Raw genomic sequence first — 14137 nt, 5'->3', positions numbered from 1 at the left:
AAAAGTGGTGGGGTGCTGGATTAGTTTATTTTGTATTCAGGTTCTACATACTTTGTTGTTATTCCACGGTTGCTTTTCTGTTTGAAAATAAAAAAGTGGCACGGACATATTACTATCAATCGCACACCGATAAACCCTGTCAACTCCATTAAAATCCTTGGAGCAATGATCGACAATAAACTATCCTATCGCCTTCAGATTAGTGCAGTTGTTAAGAATTGCTTTTGGAAACTCAGAATGATCAGATCCTTAGCTAACATTCTTGATCCCCAATCACTTAACATTTTAATACATTCCCTTATTATTTTCAAGCTTGATTATTGTAATTCTTTATAAAAAGGTGTCTGTCAAAAAGACATCCGACATTTACAATTAATACAAAACACTGCCATAAAAATTATAATGCACAAGAAGAAATTTGGCCATGTTACCCCTTTGCTAAAAAGTGCACACTGGTTACCAATCCACCATCAAATTACCTACAAAATTGCTTTAATCTCCTTTAAAACCATGAACACCAAGGAACCTGCTTTTATTCATAAATTCCTTATTTCCCATGATCCTTTGAGAACTTTGAGATCAGCATCTCAACGCCTTCTTCATGTCCCATCTTTAAAAATCATTAATACTCGCTGGGCTTCTTCATTGGCAGTTATAGTCCCTACAATTTGGAATTCGCTACCATCGCATTTATTTTTTTTTTTTAATATATATTTTATTGCTTTTTACAAAAAAATACAAACACGCAATTGTGCAAGGTGTACAACAGAATAAAGTGAGTACCAAAACACAGCCCAACTTCACCATATTCCAGAGCTTCCCCCCCCTCCCCACACCCACTCCCTTTCCCCATACCCCAACCTCAACCTGAACAAAAGGAAAAAACACAAAGTCCATTCCAGTGCAGTCCCTACATATTATCTCATACATTCAATAAATGGCTACGAGCTCTAAGCGTCAAAGTGTCCCAAAATGGTGTCCAGCAAAGACAAAATAAACGTCCCTGTAATGAATCCAAAGAAGAAAAACATAGCCTCTCCATAGAGGCTTGGTGAATCATCAAAGTGCGCCAATGAGAAAGTGTCGGGGACTCAGTAGAAATCCAGCAGAGCAAAATCGCCTTCTTCCCCAACAACACCATTTGAAAGCACTAGATTCATAGGATGGCTCGCCCAAATGTTCCTGAAGATGTTGATGATGAAATCGCAACGGAATCTGTACCTGAGCCGTCAAGCTCAACGCCTCCGATAGGGACTCTATACGGCATTCGGTGATGGAGTCACGCGGCAAGGAGCTCACGTAAGAGGAAAGTTGAAGGTAGGAAAGCCAGTCTGTGGGTCTCCAGCCATGGTCGCGTTGAAGTTCCTCAAACGTCTTAAGAGAACCTGAAGAATGGACCAGTTGAAACACATATTGATTAGTTTGTAAATTCCACACCTCGGAAGACACTGGGTCCAATCCCGCTGTAAATGCACCATTACCCCTCAAAGGTAAATAAGGGGTCACCTGGAACGGGATCCGAAGTTGATGACATAATAACTTCCAGAGACGTCTCAAGGGCAGTAGGAAGAGATCCCGTGCGGAGGAAGTTTTCTTTGGCAAATGAGGAGCGTGAAGCAAATAACTAAAATGGTAAGGAGCACAAAGTAAAAGTTCCTGATTGGAGGCCGAAAAATGTCCAGTGCCTCTGAACCAGTCGTTCAAATGTCTCATCTGACACGCCTGAGACAGTAAGCGAAGATTGCGGAGACCAAAGCCTCCTCGATCCCGAGGGCGTGCCAAATGAGACAAGGATAAACGAGCTCTCTTCCCATTCCACAAAAACTTTTGTAAACATTTCCCAAGTAATTTATCTTGGCGAGCAGATAGTAAAACAGGGATCATTTGAAATACATAAAGCCATTGAGGCACCAGCACCATGTTATACAATGCTATTTTACCCATTAAAGAAAGCGGGTAGACCCTCCAATTCTCCAATTTTTGAACTGTAGTAAGAACCAGAGGGTCTATGTTAAGGGTGTACAGTTTAGTAGGGTCAGGAGAAATAACAATACCCAAATATGTAAGGTGACCCGGCGCCCATACTAGAGGAAAGGTTCCCTGCCATTGCGTCTGCACCTCCGGGGTCAATGGCAATACCATAGACTTTGATTTGTTCAACACCATTCCCGAGTACATACTAAATTCATCCAACAATTCCAATGCCCTGGGGAGAGAAATTGTAGGAGACCCCAAAGTTAATAAAAGATAGTCAGCATAAGCTAACACTCGTAATTGGGAATCCCCCTCAGGCAAGCCCTGTAAGACATCATCCCGCATTATTGTACGCAGGAAGGGGTCCAAATACAGCAGGAAAAGCAGCAGGGAAAGCGGGCTGCCCTGATGCGTCCCACGCGCTATCTGAAATACAGGAGAACGTGTACCATTAACCAAAATACAAGCCGTGGGATCATTATATAGCAGGTGAAGCATGTCAAGGAACCACCCAGTAAAACCCATATAAGTAAGCACATTAAAAAGGTACTCCCAATTAACTTGGTCAAAGGCCTCGGCTGCATCTAATCCCACCAATATCCCCTGATGTGCAGAATCCCGAGAGCGCTGTAGTGCCGTAAGTAATCTGCGGACATTGAGTACCGAATGCCGATGTTGTACAAATCCCACTTGTTCCGATACTATCAAATTGGGCAGCAAAGTAGCCAATCTATTAGCCAATATTTTATCTAATATTTTGATATCTACATTGATTAAGGATATGGGTCGATAGGATTCAATGTCCATCTCAAGTTTACCCAGTTTAGGTATTAACGTAATGAATGCCTGGTTGGCCCCTAAGGGAAAAGACCCACCCTCCAGGGCCGCATTATAGTATGCCTCCAGAGGACCACAAAGGGAAGGAAAAAATAGTTTGTAAAACTCCGGAGAAAATCCGTCAGGACCTGGTGAAGTGCCTCCTTTAAGCTGTTTCACTGCTCTCTGCAGTTCCTTACCCTGAATGGGACGGTGCAAAAATAATCGATCTGGGGACGTTAATCTGCATCCATCAGATAATCCTCCACCTCGGGCCCTCCCCAGCCGTCCCTATAGTACTGTAGAAAACTATCCACGATATCAGGCGTGGTGGTAAGTTCCTTACCTGAGCTGAGTAGAATACGGGAAATGTGACGATTCGGACGGTGAGGTTTGGTCAAATTAGCCAACAGACGCCCAGCTCTATTCCCAAATCTGTAAAATTTAAACTTACAATAATGAAAATAATGTAGGGTGCGTTCATGTAGTAAAGTATTCAAGGCGGTCTGCACTGCCACCATGGTCTCTTGAGACTGCGGAGATGGATGTGCAATATGAGCACGTTTGTGACGTTGGTATTCACGTTCTAAATGTAAAATTCCCTGGGAGATACGGTTTCTATGCGCGCTAACGTATGAGATAATATCCCCCCTAAGAACAGACTTAGCTGCCTCCCAAAATAATAAGGGTTGATCTTGATGTTGAGAATTGAATGTCACATAGTCGTCCCATTTCTGTGTAAGATATTTCTGAAAATTCAAATTTTTAAATAAGTAGGATGGAAATCTCCAGGTTCCCCCAGGCACAGAGTCCGTACCACTCAAAATGTCAATCCAAATAGGACAGTGATCAGACACAGAAAGAGGACCCACCTCTGAAGCCTGTATCTTAGGTAAATAAGCAGACGACGTCAAAATGTAATCTATGTGGGAAAACGTTTGATGTGCACGAGACTGATGCGTGTAGACTCGTTCCGTAGTGTGCAGTACACGCCAAGGGTCAATAAGGTCTAAAGTGTCACACAAATAGGGTATACCCTTAGTGGGACCAAATGACTGAGATGGGCCCGGGCCCGTTCTATCCAAGGTAGGGTCTATCACCTGGTTCAAGTCTCCCAGCAGTATCAAAGGATTAGTAGGATCACGAATACCTACCCCTGCCAGTTTGGTAAAAAATGAGTGGTCATATTGGTTGGGAGCATAAGTCATTAACAAGTTAAATGTTGATCCTGACATAGTAACCTTACAGAGTAAAGTCCTCCCCAAAGCGTCCCGGTAGATTTGTTCCACTTTTCCCGGAAATCCCTTTCTGATCAACAGCACCACTCCTGCTTTCTTATTAGAGGAGGAGGTATAGAAAACCTGTCCTACCCAACTTCTCAAGAGCTTAGCGTGTTCGATATCCGTAAGTCTGGTCTCCTGAAGACAATCCAGGTCAGCTTTATGATGCTGAAGACGCTGAAGAATTTTACTTCTCTTTACAGGGGAAGTAATCCCACCCATATTCCAGGATAAGATACGAAAGGTGGGAGGACTCATGGATAAACCAGAAAGCAGTACATTGCCCAATGTCTCATACATGTTCCCCCCGGCTCCCAGCCGTACCGAGGAAAACTAAAAAGTAAACAAACCATGAATGTAAGAGAGAGAGAGGTTGATATACAAATAACTCAGAAACTACACTGGAAGGATTAACATAGTAGTGATCATATGGTCCCACATCCCCAAACCCAAACCCCCAACCCCCTCGTTCCTGCCCAACTTACCCCCAACCCCCCTCTATCCCCGTCCCCTCCAGCCCCCCCACCCAACTAAATCCTGCACTAACCTAAAACCCTCCAGGTTCTAGGAAAGCAGATCACACCAGAGAGGCTATCAGAGCACTGCCTTCTTTGAAATATGTCAGAAGAAATGCACAGACAACTTTCAAATTGCAATCATGAATAGTAAACCCCCCAATACCAGCTATGCAGAAAAAGTAAATCATGTTAATCAGGTATCACCAGAATTAGACTCAGGACGATTAATAAACTCTCCCGCTGAGTCGGCAGAGTCAAAGACATGCCACTTTCCATTTTGATGAATTTTTAGGACTGTAGGATAAAGAAACATAAACCGTCTTTTTTGTTCCACAAGCTTTGAGCATAGAGGATGGAAAACTTTACGTTTTTCAGTCAGCGCTGCAGAGTAGTCCTGGCCTATGCGCACCGGTAAAGATTCATATGTCAGGGGTTCTCTCTTGGCTCGAAACACACACAGCAGCTCTACTTTATGTCTGTAATTATGAAGCTTGCCAATTACTACTCTGGGTCGCTGGTCAGTTCCTGCTCGAGGGCCCACTCTATGTACCCGCTCGAAACAAGCAGGGCCCAAAGAAGATGGCATAAGGAGCTCACTTGCCAGCCAGGACTCCACCACCGAAAGGAGCACCGAGTCCGCAATAGTCTCAGGTAAGCCGATGAAGCGCAGGTTTCCACGGCGAGACCTATTCTCCAAATCTTCAATTTTGTCTTGACAGAAGCGGAGCTGAGTTGTCAGGGTGGACACTGTGGAGTCCAGCGCTATAGCCCCATCTTCCACCGCCGAAACCCGCGTCTCCAACTCCGTCACGCGCTTCGCGTTGTCTTCTAATAAAAATTCCAATTTAGTCAACTGTGTGGAGATAGTTTCCATGCGCGGCCCCAATGCCTGCAAGATCACTTGTTGCAGCTCTGTTAACATTTCAGGGGAAAATGTCGGCGCCGGAGCATCCGCACGAGGCGCGGCCGCCATTTTGTCTTCGCCGGGCCGCACCTTCTCCTGGTCTTTCTTTGCCGATTTTGAGGCCATTTGAGCTGTCGAGTATGCCAGAAACCTGTCCATACAAGTGGCACTAGTTCCGCTGGCAATGGGGGTCAAAACTACTTGCGCCCGTGCTTAAAATTCAGCGGTAGAAAGTGCAGGGCTCCGGAGCCGAACGAACGTGCAGCCGTTCAGCTCACAGCATCACGTGATCCTCATCTCGCTACCATCACATTTAAGGTCTGAACAAAAATTAGATAAATTTAAGGGAGACCTTAAAAGCTTCCTATTTAAAGATGCATATGAATGCTAGATGATCTCTGGATCCATTTTTGCCAAATTCTGTATTACTCTACCTTAACATTAAAATGATCTCTCCCACTTTCCTCTTGTTTTTAACCTTAATTGTACTCTTTTTTTCTTTTAAAATTGTATTTCCCCCTAAAATCTTATTGTTTTCATGTAAGTTATGTCTTGTCATTAATGAATATGTTGATTGTTCCCCTTTTTAATATTTTAATTGTCAAACGCTTAGAATTTGTGATTAGCGTTTTATCAAATTTTAATAAAACTTGAAACTTTTAAGGACGTGTGGGTTTAGATCCGCATTTTACCCCTTCCCCATATAACAAATGCACAGAGCTATAAATGGACTAGAAATGGGAGATGAGCTCCCCATTATTACAGGCTCTGCCTTATATATATTTTTTGCACTGGTACAGTAAGGGGCAGCTGCTGTGGAAAACGTTCACCCATGTCAGGGCATGAAGGCAGGTGCAGAGTAAAGAGAAGAGAGTGTGGACTGGCTATCTCACCCAAGCTCTGGGTCCTTTGTCCATTTGTTGTCTCTGACTCTAAGGTGGTTTCACACAAAGGAGACAGATCTTAAGTAGACGATTGCACAGGAATGGAGATTGTGGGGATCCTGCAGAACTTGCGGGATTCCTGCGTGTATGGCAATTGTTGTCATGGGATTCCCACAGGGAATGTAGCTAAAATCTCTTGTATCTCCAGAATGAGGCTTGGAATACACTGAGAGGCAATTGGAGCTCTAAAATGGAATGTACAGACAGAAGCAGTTGGAGTGCCAGAATGAGGCTTGGAATGCCCAGAGAAGCTGCTAGACAGAGGCTCAGAACACTCGTTGGTTGCATACTGGGTTCAGTTCCTATTGCAGCTGTCTGTGCCCCCGAGAAAGTCACTTAACCCTCCATTGTCTAAATCAGTGGTTCCCAACCCTGTCCTGGAGGACCACCAGGCCAATCAGGTTTTCAGGATAGCCCTAATGAATATGCATGGAGCAGATTTGCATGCCTCTCACTTCTATTATATGCAAATCTCTCTCATGCATATTCATTAGAGCTAGTCTGAAAACCCGATTGGCTTGGTGGTCCTCCAGGACAAGGTTGGGAACCAGTGGTCTAAATTACAAAATATGCAAGTTGCTTTGATTGTAGCCACAGAAAAGAGGTATATCGAAGCCCATTCTCTTTGTCATAGGAACATCCCCAATATTGAGCAAGCTCCTTCACTGAGCCAGGAAAGGATAAATGGTTGTGGATTTGATATGCTGCCTTTCTGTGAGTACAATCAAAGCAGTTTGCATATACTATATGCAGCTACTTTTTCTGTCTCTAGAGGGCACACAATCTAAGTTTGATACCTGGGGCAACCCTAGATGACTTGGGTGGGGTCCCAAGGAGCCGCAGTAGGAGTCAAACCCAGTCCCCCAGGCTCTCAGTACTAATCACTGGGGCTGTTTGTATTGCATTTGGCACACCCCAATCATGTGGAAATATTAGAAACCTATGCTTCCAGTCCTGCCTTTTCTAGAGGAACTGGGGCAATGGATTTACACAGGGCATGGGCTAACTGTCACAATGAGCACATAAAAAACACGGTCCTCTTAAGAAGCGGGATGTGATGGAAGGCATTTGGATTCTTTCACTCTTCCAGTCTCCTCCTTCTAGCCATCTTTCCACTCTCTCCTCCTGCTGCCCAGCCCTTTAGTGCAGTCTCCTGGGGTACATCATAGTGCAGAGCTCTCAGTCAATTGACTTTTTGTTATGAAGGAATCCAGGGACAGATGTAATATCCCAGCCCTAGAGCACAGTATGTGGATTCAAGAACAGAAGAGAGGGGGAAGAGAAGCATGAGAAGGGGAAAGCGCATGCAAAAGAGGGAAGAAAATGATGCAAGGGGGTATAAACAAGGGAACAGAGGCAGAGTGCAAGAGAAAAGACAAGAGAAGGAAAGGAGGAGGAACAAAGAGAGAAGTGGGAGGAGATTCGGGGAAGTAGGGAGGACCCGTCTGGAACTTAAATATTTCACAGTCCTCAGCTCTGGAAGAGTGCTGCTTGTCTGGAAACTTCAAAAGACCTTGAAAATGGAGACAAAAGAGTTGTAATTTGCAACATTCCTCCAGCCCCTCAGGTGAGCAACTTTGGTGAGAGAAGGGGGGGGGGGGGGAAGAGGGGAGACAAAATTGCAACTTTGCTCTGACCTAGTATGGCAGTTCTTACTGAATGTGTTTGTAAAGATCTCAATCATTGGCCAAGATCTGTACTTTTGACATGGGGGAAGCGACAGGGGTTAGTGTTATGCCGGGAGCTCATTCTATAGTTTCCAGTCTTCATGGATATGGGGGAGAGAGAGGTTGGGAAAGAAGCACCTGGCATTCATTAACATTGACCCCCTTCCCAGACTCCTGAGTCACACCTGGGCATGGTTATGGTGCCATGATATTCCTGCAGGATATGCTCCAGTGCCCAGGAACAGATCGGCTTCTTCTCTTTTCTCAAGCCCAACTTTTGAATGACAGATCCTGTTTCACTACCAGTAGGGAAAGGAAAAACTGAGAAATCTTACAAGGGACGGAAAGGGAAGAGGGACATAGAAGGGAATAAGGAGGCAGAGGAAGATGCAAGCTAAAGGAGAAAGGCAAAGAGACAGAGAGAGGGGAAGATGCTTTCGAATGAACCTAAATCACTCTCCTGTTTCTCCCAAATCTTCTTCTTCTTTTTTTTTCTTTTTCTCTCTTTTTTTCTGCTTCTTACCGCGAGTAAGTATTTGCCTCAACAAAGCTCCCTATCCTTCATGTTCTATCCCCTCCCCATCTTCTCTTTCCTTACTAAATTATGTAATTTCTCCCCTCCTTCCCCTCCTTTCCTCACTTTCCAGTTTGTCTAGTCTATGTCATTTACGTTCACTTCATTTTATAAATTTTTTAGCCTTTACAAAACATTGTTAACCGGCCAGACATTTGCTTTATGGTCGGGATATTAAAAACTAATAAACTTGGAAACTTGGAACTTGGAAGAGTAAAAATGGGAAAGCAGGGAGATAAATGAATGTAGGCAGAGGAAGAGAGAACAGACAGAGATGGAACTGAGAGAAAACACAAAAGGAAAGATAGAAATTAAAAAGGTAAGCAGAGCAACACAGAGAAAAGAAGAAAGAAATAGAAATAACAGAGAAAAGGTAATGGGAGAGAGAGAATAGACAGATTACTAAACGGTAAGGACATGGAGGAGAGAGAAAAGTCTAAAGGAGTGAAAGTTTGAAGGGGGTGATTGGATAAAATTAAGGGAATGGGAAACAAAACACAAAAGGAGAGGGAGATTTTAATTCCTAACTCCTACTTACTTGTAAAGTACCCATGTCTGTTTTAATCATTCCCACTGTAAGCAAGTCCCTAATCCCTTATTTGTCCTGTATGTTTTGATTCAAATTAGGTGGTAAACTCTGCCAAGCAGGGACTGTCTCTTACGTGTTTAATGTACATTGCTGAGTACGTCTGGCAGCACTATTGAACATTATGTGTAGTAGATTAAAAAGGTAAGGGGAGGGAGACACAGGAAAAACTGAGGGCTAGATTCACTAAGGACACTGATCAAGTCCTGACCCGTTTGCGACCCCCAACCCGATTCACTAACCTTACTCCAGATCCGATCTGCGCATGCAAATGAGGGGGAATGGCATGCAAATGTAGAAAGGCAGCGATTCACAAAAAAAAAAAAAATCAGGAACACCGACTGGGCTGGCCGATCAAAAAACAAGTGACTGCCGAGGACCAATCGTTCACGTCCCTGCCGACTCTCCTGCTCACCCACACTAATGGCTACTGGAAGAACAGCTGCTTGACCGATCGCTGCCATCAGGGGCTCCGAAGAGGAAGAGGAAGGTGGGGGGGGATCCCTGGTGTCTGAGTCAGCGAATTGGAAGAGGCTGCTGCCGCCGGGGATCGCCATTCCCTGCAGTGCAAGCCCATGGTTTTAACCTGTGGGTTTAAAGCGGGGCTGCACTACGGCATGTTCTATTCTGTTCCAGAACATGCTGCAGCGCATCTCCACTTTAAACCCGCGGGTTAAAACCACGGGCTCGTGAGTAAAAGCCCAAAAATTGCAACAAAAAAAAAGCAAAAAGCAAGTTACATTCATCCACCCCGACCTTCAGCCCCGTTGTGTGCAGGACAAACATTACTCCTCTTCCTGCCCCTGGGAAATTCTGACCAATGAGCACCAGATGAGGCTGAAGATCCTCCTATTTCACCCTTATCCGTGCTAGAGGCGGACCCTCCCACTCTTCCTGCCCCACAAACAAGAGAATGCGCAGACTATCTACAGGGAAAGAAGATGGTCTGCGCATGCGTCCGGATCGCTCAGCAGGAATCCGTGCAGTCGCTGTAGGGCGTGCCTCCGATCGCCTCATTTACATGAAGAGCGTTGGTGAATGGGTCGCCCAGGAAGACTTGGCCACGGATCGGATCGCTAAGGTAAGTATAGTGAATCTAGCCCTGAAAGAAGATGGGAGAAATAGAGGAGAGAGAATAAACATAATGGGAAGAAGAAGGAGACAGATAAAGGTAAGGGACTGGGATAGAAAAAAAATCATGAGAGAGATAAAAAAAAAGTAACCAGAAGGTGAGAGAGATGTAATTTCCCCACTTGAGTACTGTGTATTGATGCACCTTCTAGTCCAGTTTGTCTTGACTGGATTGTAAGCTCCCTTGAGCAGGGACTGCCTTTCTCCGTTTCGATGTACAACGAGAACTCACGGCAGTCATTTTGATGATGGCTCTGCACGGCGCAGTAGCGTAGGAAGATTGCTCCTGCCCCACGTCGCCGCTAAACCACCAAGAGGGAGGCGGGGGTGGGTCAGAGCCGACCCCAAAATTATTTGCGATTTTCCCTATTCACGGGCCGGCTGTACCCCTAACCCCCACAATTATTGAGGGTCTGCTGTAAATGCTTTTTATTGCGAACACATAAGAACATAAGAAGTTGCCTTCACTGGGTCAGACCAGAGGTCCATCACGCCCAGCGGTCCGCTCCCGCGGCGGCCCATCAGGTCTATGACCTGTGAAGTGGTTCCTGACCATTTCTCTAACCTACCTCTGTTTCTATCTGTACCCCTCAATCCCCTTATCCTTTAGGAACCTATCTAAACCTTCCTTGAACCCCTGTACTGTGCTCTGGCCTATCACAGCCTCCGGAAGCGCATTCCATGTGTCCACCACCCTCTGGGTAAAAAAGAACTTCCTAGCATTTGTTCTAAACCTGTCCCCTTTCAATTTCTCCGAGTGCCCCTTTGTACTTGTGGTTCCCCACAGTCTGAAGAATCTGTCCCTGTCTACCTTCTCTATGCCCTTCAGGATTTTGAAGGTTTCTATCATGTCTCCTCTAAGTCTCCTCTTCTCTAGGGAGAACAGCCCCAGCATTTTCAACCTGTCAGCTTATGAAAAGTTTTCCATACCTTTTATCAGTTTAGTCGCTCTTCTCTGGACCCCCTCAAGTTCTGCCATGTCCTTCTTGAGGTACGGCGACCAGTACTAGACACAGTATTCCAGATGTGGGCGCACCATTGCACGATACAGCGGCATGATGACTTCCCTTGTCCTGGTTGTGATACCCTTTTTAATAATACCCAACATTCTGTTCGCTTTCTTTGAGGCTGTCGCACACTGTGCCGATGCTTTCAATGTTGTGTCCACCATCACCCCCAGGTCTCTTTCAAGGTTGCTCACCTCTAGCAATGATCCCCCCATTTTGTAGCTGAACATCCGGTTCTTTTTCCCTACATGCATGACCTTGCATTTCTCTATGTTGAAACTCATTTGCCACTTTTTTGCCCACTCTTCCAGTCTCGTTAGGTCCCTTTGCAGGTCTTCACAGTCTTCCGTGGTTCTAACCCTGCTGCAGAGTTTGGTGTCATCAGCAAATTTAATAACCTCACATTTCGTCCCCGTCTCCAGGTCGTTAATAAATATATTGAACAGGAACGATCCCAGCACCGACCCCTGTGGAACTCCGCTCGTGACCCATTGCCAGTCTGAGTAATGGCCCTTTACTCCAACCCTCTGTTTCCTGCCTGCCAGCCAGTGCTTGATCCATCTGTGGACATCCTCTTGCACCCCGTGGCTCCACAGATTCTTAAGGAGTCGTTCGTGAGGTACCTTGTCAAAGGCTTTTTGGAAGTCAAGGTAAATGATGTCTATGGATTCCCCTTTATCCATCTGGCTGTTTATTCCCTCAAAGAAGTACAGTAGGTTCGTGAGGCACGACCTTCCCTTGCAGAAGCCATGCTGGCTCGCCTTCAGTTGTCCATTGTTTTCTATGTGTTCACAGATTGTGTCCTTAACCAGTGTTCCATCATCTTTCCCGGAACCGAAGTCAAGCTCACCGGTCTGTAGTTTCCCTTGATCCCTTCTTAAAGATGGGTGTGATATTTGCTAATTTCCAGTCCATAGTTAACAATGGCACACTGCAAACAATAAATAGGTACATAGAAAGTTTCAAGTGTTCCATTTTGTATACAATAGCTGCTAACACTTTTATAGTATCCCACTTCCCTCCCTTTTGGCAAAAATAGACAGTTGAACAAACAGCAAACTCCGTTACCCATGTAGAACTATGAACCGACTGGATCCTTTACCGCCCCAATGAACCAAAGTATCCCTTAAGGCAAGGGTGTCCAAACTGCGGCCCCGTGAAGTATTTTGTCTGGCCCCGGTCGAGTGTGATGCAGTGTTTTCCTCTGCCACCCCCGGGTGTTTACCGTCTTGCCGGCTCCCTCCTCTGTCTTGCTAAAGCATTTGCGCGTTTGTGCGACCCCAGAAAATTTTTTTACGGCCAATGCGGCCCAGGGAAGCCAAAAGGTTGGACACCTCTGGATAACCAATATTTAAGCAAACAGAAGAACCTAAAGAATATCCAATATCTAACTGAACCCAAGGATAGGGTTACCAGATGTCTGGATTTCACCCATGTGCTCCTTTTCGAGGAACTCAGGCCGCAATTTTGATGACGGCTCTGCACGGGGCAGGAGCGTAGGAAGATTGCTTCTGCCCTGCGTCGCCGCTAGACCACCAGGAAAGGTCCGGGGGATGTCCGGGGCAGCGTTTCCGAATTAAAATCAAGGAGCAAAAAAAAATCACAAATAACCGAATTAGCGATTGGGGAAACTGCGAATCGGGAGGGGGAGCTGTATGCATAAATTATACTAACTTTACTTTACTGTTGAAAAGGATTTAAAAAACTACACCAAGAGCGAATAACAATCTCTCTGCAACGGTAGCAGGTGGAGAAAAAAGCCTCAGAATAAAGTGACAGTCATATACATAGGTAGTATAGTGCTGTTATGAAATCAGTCATTGGCATAAAAAAACACTTCAACCTGTCCAACCAAACCTTGCAGCATAGTTGAAACACTCACAACTAGGTTAAAGGTGCACTAGAGGTCACTTATCTGACACGGTCCTGTAAATCCGGGGTTCTTCTCACAACTATATAGCTTCCAAATGCTACCCAAGGATCAGTTCCATTCAGAGGGGGTTTTTATCTACAGAACCAGTGGCGTTGCTTCCCTTTCCCCATCCATTTTTAACTTCTCCAGCTTAAGTAGCATGCCCACGTTGGTGTCAGCTCCCTCTCAGAAGTGATGTCAGAGAAAGCGCTGATGCTGACGTGCCAGGGAAGTAAAGAAAGTACAGGGGAAGACAAGGGGCACATGCGTGCGGCAAGGAGAGGAGCGGGGGGGCAGAGAGAAGGAGGGGTGCTGCGCCCTTAGGAAGACCATGCCCGGGGCGGACCACTCCCCCCTCCTTACTATACCACTGTACAGAACCCAACATCAGCGACGTAGTAAGGGGGTGCTCCGACCTGGGCACAGTCTTCCTTGGGGTGCCGGCACCCCCTCTTCCTCCTCTCCGACCCCCTTCCCACTCCTCCCCTGCCGTATGCGCACACCTGCGCCCCTTCCCCATACCTTTTTAACTTTGGCACAAAAATGAGGAACTTGCTGCCCACGTCAGCTTTGGCGCTTTCTCTGACGTTACTTCTGAGAGGAAGTGGCATCAGAGAGAGCGCCGGAGTTCACATGGGTGCCAAGTTCTTCGCTGCAGGTCCTGATTCTATAAATGTCACGTTTATAGAATCAAGGCCTGCATTGGTGACCATAAATCTAGGGTTGCCAGATTTCCTTTTTAAAAAAAAGACCCGGCCCTGTTCTGCCCCAGTCCCACAACCATTCCACCCCCAGCCATGCCCCCACACAAACCTTGTGTCTAC

At 45.7% G+C, this 14137-nt stretch overlaps 1 protein-coding gene across 3 annotated transcripts in view; it reads left to right on the top strand.

The window, feature by feature from the left end:
* The first annotated feature begins 7656 nt into the window (after positions 1–7656).
* The window catches only part of GAL3ST4 (galactose-3-O-sulfotransferase 4), a 109990-nt gene continuing 103509 nt past the window's right edge, over positions 7657–14137 (top strand). For all 3 annotated transcript variants that reach the window (XM_033925336.1, XM_033925339.1, XM_033925333.1), the window contains exon 1: positions 7657–8003. The gene's annotated coding sequence lies outside the window, so the exon portion shown is untranslated. The remainder of the gene's footprint in view (positions 8004–14137) is intronic.

Source organism: Geotrypetes seraphini, chromosome 16 (assembly GCF_902459505.1).
Source record: "Geotrypetes seraphini chromosome 16, aGeoSer1.1, whole genome shotgun sequence".
Classification (NCBI taxonomy): domain Eukaryota; kingdom Metazoa; phylum Chordata; class Amphibia; order Gymnophiona; family Dermophiidae; genus Geotrypetes; species Geotrypetes seraphini.
Note: the sequence above shows the minus strand (reverse complement) of the source record. Positions and strands in the feature narration are given on the sequence as shown.